This window comes from Mytilus trossulus, chromosome 12, assembly GCF_036588685.1.
Source record: "Mytilus trossulus isolate FHL-02 chromosome 12, PNRI_Mtr1.1.1.hap1, whole genome shotgun sequence".
NCBI classification, from domain to species: Eukaryota; Metazoa; Mollusca; class Bivalvia; order Mytilida; family Mytilidae; genus Mytilus; species Mytilus trossulus.
The window spans coordinates 24413380-24419379 of record NC_086384.1 but is presented as its reverse complement, the minus strand read 5'-3'; positions in this window follow the sequence as shown (position 1 = coordinate 24419379).

The following is a 6000-nucleotide window of genomic DNA, read 5'->3' as shown; positions in this document are numbered from 1 at the left end:
TTTGTTGTCTTAATTTATGTCAATAGATATAAACAATTTATCAAAGTTGCATAAAATTGAGCTTATGTCAATAGATATAAACAATTTATCAAAGTTGCATAAAATTTGTGAAAGTGTTAGTTATTGTCCCAAAATTTCAAAATCCCCCTTATAAGCATTAAAATTCATACCACGGAAATGTAAAATCTGAAATTTATAAAAATTGAAAGGGAGCTTAGACCAATAGATATAAACAATTCACCAAAGTTTCATGGACATTGGTGAAAGCCTTTTTGAGTTATTGTCCGAAGTGTTGAAAATCCCCCTTTTTATGAATAAAGCCCCATAAATCGAGAACTTAAAATCTGAAATTAAAAAAAAAACGAAAGGTAGCTTACGTCAATAGATATAAACAATTCACTTAATTAAGTTTCATGGAAATTGGTGAAAGTGTTTTTGAATTATTGTACGAAGTGTGGACGACGGACGGACGGACGGACGGACAGACGGACGAACAGACGGACGGACAACGGTATACCATAATACGACCCGTCTAAAAAACGACGGGCGTATAAATCAAGAGGATTCTGTATATCTGGAAAAACTCAAAAGTCAGAGAAGCGAACATCCTTGATTTTATATATTAATCATTGTCGAGCAATCCATAATCTTAGATTGACATCAAGTGGGTTTTTCAAGAATATGAAATTGTTCTGATTCATTCATTGGACGTTTTTGTTCATCTTGTTCATTCTTTTTTTTGTACTGTATCAGTGTGTGTTTCCGCGGAACACAATTTTGCCATTGTACATGTTACCGCAATTAATGTGTATATTACGCGTTGGTCATTTTTCTAAATCAACGAATGGATTTCGACGAAGATTTAATTTCTGTGTCATTTGTTCTCTTGTAAAGAGTTGTCTATGTTCCTTACGTCGTAACTACAATCCCCTTCCCTTTCATGAATGTGACCTACCGAATTAGACTATTTACCGGATTTGTTATCACATAAGCAACACGACTGGTGCCACATGTGGAGCAGGACCTGCTCACCCTTCTGGAGCACCTGAGATCACCCCTAGGTTTTGGTGGGGTTCGTGTTGTTTATACTTTAGTTTTCTATGTTGTGTCATGTGTACTATTGTTTGTCTTTTTGTCTTTTTCGTTTTTAGCCATGGCGTTGTCAGTTTGTTTAAGATTTATGAGTTTGGCTGTCCCTTTGGTATCTTTCGTCCCTCTTTTGTCTCGTTTGCGATCATATAACATCCTCTTTTTTTAAATTCTGGCAATGGCACTCGTGTAAATTTTATTTCATGTGAATGAATCCTTGACATTCTTTGCGTAGTAACATGTACATTTTACACTCCATTATTTAATGGGATATGCTTCCGCATTCCAGATAACTAGACAGCCTTTACTTTCTAGTCCATTTTATTTCGGGATTGGCTTCCGGATGTCATATCTCTAGACAGAAAGTCATTTAAAGATAATCAAAATAATGAAAGTCAAAATTTCACTAATTCATACATTAGAAAAAGAACAAGTTGTAGTTGGTGGAGTTCGTGTTGCTGAGTCTTTGTTTTATGTTGCCGTGTCTTATGTACTATTGTTTGTGTTTTGTGTTTTTTTTCCATTTTTAACCATGGTGATTCCCGTTTTTATTTTTGATTAATGAGTTTGTATATCCCTTTGGTATCTTTTGCCCCTATCTAAGAAAACATTATAAGTCACAGAAACACAAAACTAATGATAAGAAACAAAACAAAAAGAAATTGTGCTTTGGAACGGAAGTCACATCTTTCAATGCATTCATAATGACTTGTGTCTTAAAAGTCAAAGTAAATGTGTTTTTTTTTGGTTTTTTTTTTACATAATTGGTAAAAGACAACTCATGTAAGAGAAGAAGACTGATAAATTAAGTAAATACATATTCAGCTATTCAACGGACAGTATTTAATTATCAGTTCAATGCAGGGTGGTGACCATTAACAGAACACAAACTACACAAAAAGAGAAATTTGTAAAAGGAAAAAAAACAGAAACTTTGATGTTTGTTGGCCATTTTAGTGTTCATTCTATACAAATAGATGTCAACAAAGCTACGATGACCTATATCGTTGTTAATTTCTGTGTCATGTTGTCTTCTTGGTTTTTTATTTACCTTTTTTGATTCGAGCGGCACTGGAGAGTCTTTTTTAGACGAAGCGCGTGTCTGACATACACAATTTAAAAAGTGTAATAAAACATATTTAGTTCAAGTGTACTTCAAACAAGCCTAGCATAAGAAAGATGGAGACGAATCATATTCGATAATAATCTGATAGATAGATTGATTGATTGTTGTTTGCTTGCTTAACGTCTGGTGATGTATATTTCAACTACATTCAGGATGTGAGTACACAAATGGTATGTTCTGCAAAGACAAAGTAGGGCCGACTAGAATGAGGGACAGAAAACCTTGCTGCCACTGAGAAATGACCAGGACAATGAGCATAAATTTTACTTTGTAACATTAAGCGACCAATGCAGCCCCCGTAATCAGTGAGTTCGATAAAGAGCGCGATAAACATTATTTTCGGTGGAATTGGATCAAAAGATACAAATTTTCTCAAACATTTGTAATTATCCAAGGAGATACTCTATTAAATTGTTTGATTTGGTGAAAATTTAAATTTGACGCCGACTTATTCGTCATGGTCAATTTGTCTGCACCGCAATACATATAGAGACTGCATCATTGTATAGTCCGCTGTACAGTGTTAATCATTCCAAAAGTACTATAATAGTCCTTACTATCTCAAATTACCCACAAGCTGCTTTTATCGTATACTATTCCAGCGAACGATAAAAGTACTACTATACAAATGTTTTACTTTGTCGCCTCAGTTCTACTTTGTATAAAGTATTGTCGCCTGCTACTTTGAATTATTGTATATTTTCCTTTTAATCTACGCTTCACATAAACCTTGGGCATCACCAAGCTTCCGTCATAAAAGTAATTTGTTTAATGTGTACGTATTTGCGTATTATTTTCGGATTTATTTGATTGTAGCGAACTTTTGAACTTTTCTTCATACGGCGGTTTTCTTTTTAAAATTTAAATAACAGATTAGCAATCTAAATACTATCTCGAAACTTTCAAGAGTTACACTTTTAACTCTAGATTTAACGAACACTCAAGATTACCACTTTAACTTAAAGTTCGACTTTGACTCGAGAATTATGACACTTACGTTAATTTGAACTCGATTTGATTTATAGATAAATACAAACTTTATTCTCATAACACAAAAGATTACAAAGAATATTTACATATTAAAAAAATAAAAGTTGTTATGTATTAGCCATTATAAATTATTATATAGTATGGGTTTTACTCATTGTTGAAGGCAATCGTCAAGTGTCCTATCGTTGTTTACACTAGATCCGTGTCTTTTCATATCTGGTCCTAAGCCGTCCCGTTGGCAATCATACCACATTTACTACGAAAACTTTTAGGAATGTTGGTTCTAACTGCTCTTAACTTTGTACTTTATTTTGCGTTTTTAACATTTTTGATTCGAGCGTAACTGATGAGTCTTTTGCAGACGAAACGCGCGTCTGGCGCATATACTAAATTTAGTCCTGGTATCTATGATGAGTTTTTTTATGTTCATACTAATTAAACTCAATGGTCGGACACATTTCTTTATGTTTTCCCATAATGTTGTTTTACGTCCGATTTTTTTCATGATTGGTTTTCACCTTCGTCTTTTCCTTCTTTTTTCTTACCATTAACCTATGCATTTGCTGGCGTGAATGCATTTTGTTAACACGGAATACCACAAAGTACTTAGAGATTTAAAGAGAAATGTTCCTGTTTATCAGACACTTCAAATGGTAATTGATCTACGGTGATTGAGATCCTATCAAAATTATTTCTTGATTCTTAAAAGTGATTTTTATATTGAATTATGCAACTATCATCTAAAGTTGAATGGAGCAATTTTGAAAACGAAATCAGTAGATTTATCAACCAATCTTAGACATTGATCAGTAAAAATGTACTGAAATGCTCATTTTGAACAAAAAATTATTTTTTCAAGTACTAAAATCAAAAGAAGAAAGATGCAGACAAAGAAAGACGTTATGGTTAACTATCTCTCTCCATGGATAGAAGATTAACTTGAAACGAGATATTAATGTTAACTTATTCTATGTGATTAAAACATTCACTTAGAAAGAGTCCAAAAAAAGGGAAACAAACAATTATAATGTGCATGCGTCCGAAACAAATTTCTGAATTTGCCCTAATCAGGAACTCAAAAAACCGAATGATTGAAATACAAGACTGAGAATATATAAAAACCAGAACATTTGAAAGTTATATGACCAAAAGACTTAAAATAATAGCCAAACTCCAACCAAGATGTACTTTGGTAATAATTTCTAACTTCAGAACGTTCACTTGACTATTAGTAAAAATAATTTCAAACCAATCTATCCGAAACGAGAATAGAGTTGCTTTTGATGATTAATAATTTATATGTGAGCGTCATGTATCATAGTTTTATATAACCTTTTCTTACATTTAAATGAATGTACACATAGGCGCGTTAGTGAAACTCCTTGGAGCCAGAAAGGAAGTAGTTATTGGTTAATGATAACATTATTTGTTAAATATTTGCAGTGTCACAGTTCGCTTAAGGAAATTAAATTTGTAGTGCATCATTAAATAATCAATTGCCCAAAACTGTTTTATATGGTCTAATGTCTCCTCTATGCTTTTGAATTATTGCGTTTCATTTAATGTGTAGAGCAGACGTCCAAATTCGATCCGAGTGCATTAGCCTTATAATAAGCAATGAATTTCAAGTATTTCTGTACGTAAATATAGTACGAACCGCGATAACAAAATTAAAATTTTTGAACAAGAAAAGATTCTGTGGAACATTAAAACTGTCGTAAGAATGTATTCATCAATGAAATATTTGTTCCGTTTTATTGTTCCGAGGATCGATTTTCGATCGACCAGTCAACTCTATATTGTGCATCATCTTTGATCTATTGAATCGCTAAGTCATTTAGTGTCGTAACGAAACATTAAAATATCTCTTATATCAGAAATATCTTCATTATAACTATCTTGACTAAACATAGGCGAATCTTAACGTTGAAAGCTAAGTCAATAAAACGTTATATTAATGTATTTTAAATGTTTCACAAACCGTTGTGGAATTGGGAATTAAATACTTAGGTAGGTCATTAAAATAGCGGTGACATTTGTTCCTTAAGATGGCGGTGTAGGCGGGTTCCAGTCCTTTTGTTTATGGTGAATTGTTCTATGATTTGTAAATGATGAGTCAATTGCAAACGGAACATGCATTGAGATAATTGAGTTTAAACACCTGCAAGTTTGGATTCCTAAAAAAAATATGCATTTCCTAAGTAACCACAGAACTTCCAGTATTTGTAGTCAACATTTGGTTTCTATACTAATGTCTTCCTATTCAGTTCTGTGGAGTGCCAAAGTACACAAGACAAATATGGTCATAGCAAAGAATTCAATAATATAGCTGTTTATCATATTTGTTTTATTTGATCGTTTTCTACATAAATTAGTCTTCTTGTTTACATTGTTTTACATTTGTTATTCCGTGGTCTTTTAATGTTTACTATGTTGTATTGTCTTTGCTCTTTTACATGGCTATGCTATGACCTACAGTTGTTAACTTCTACAACATAAGCAACACGACGGTTGCCACATGTGGAGCAGGATCTGCTTACCCTGTCGGAGCAACTGAGATCAACTCTAGTTTTTGGTGGGGTTCGTGTTGTTTATTCTTCAGTTTTCTATGTTGTGTCATGTGTACTATTGTTTGTCTTTTTGTCTATTTCATTTTTAGCCATGGCGTTGTCAGTTCGTTTTAGATTTATGAGTTTAACTGTCCCTTTGGTATCTTTCGGCCCTCTTTTCTACCTCATTTGGTCTCTTGTGGATAGTAAATGTTGTCGCATTGGCAATGATGCAGTCTTCATGTT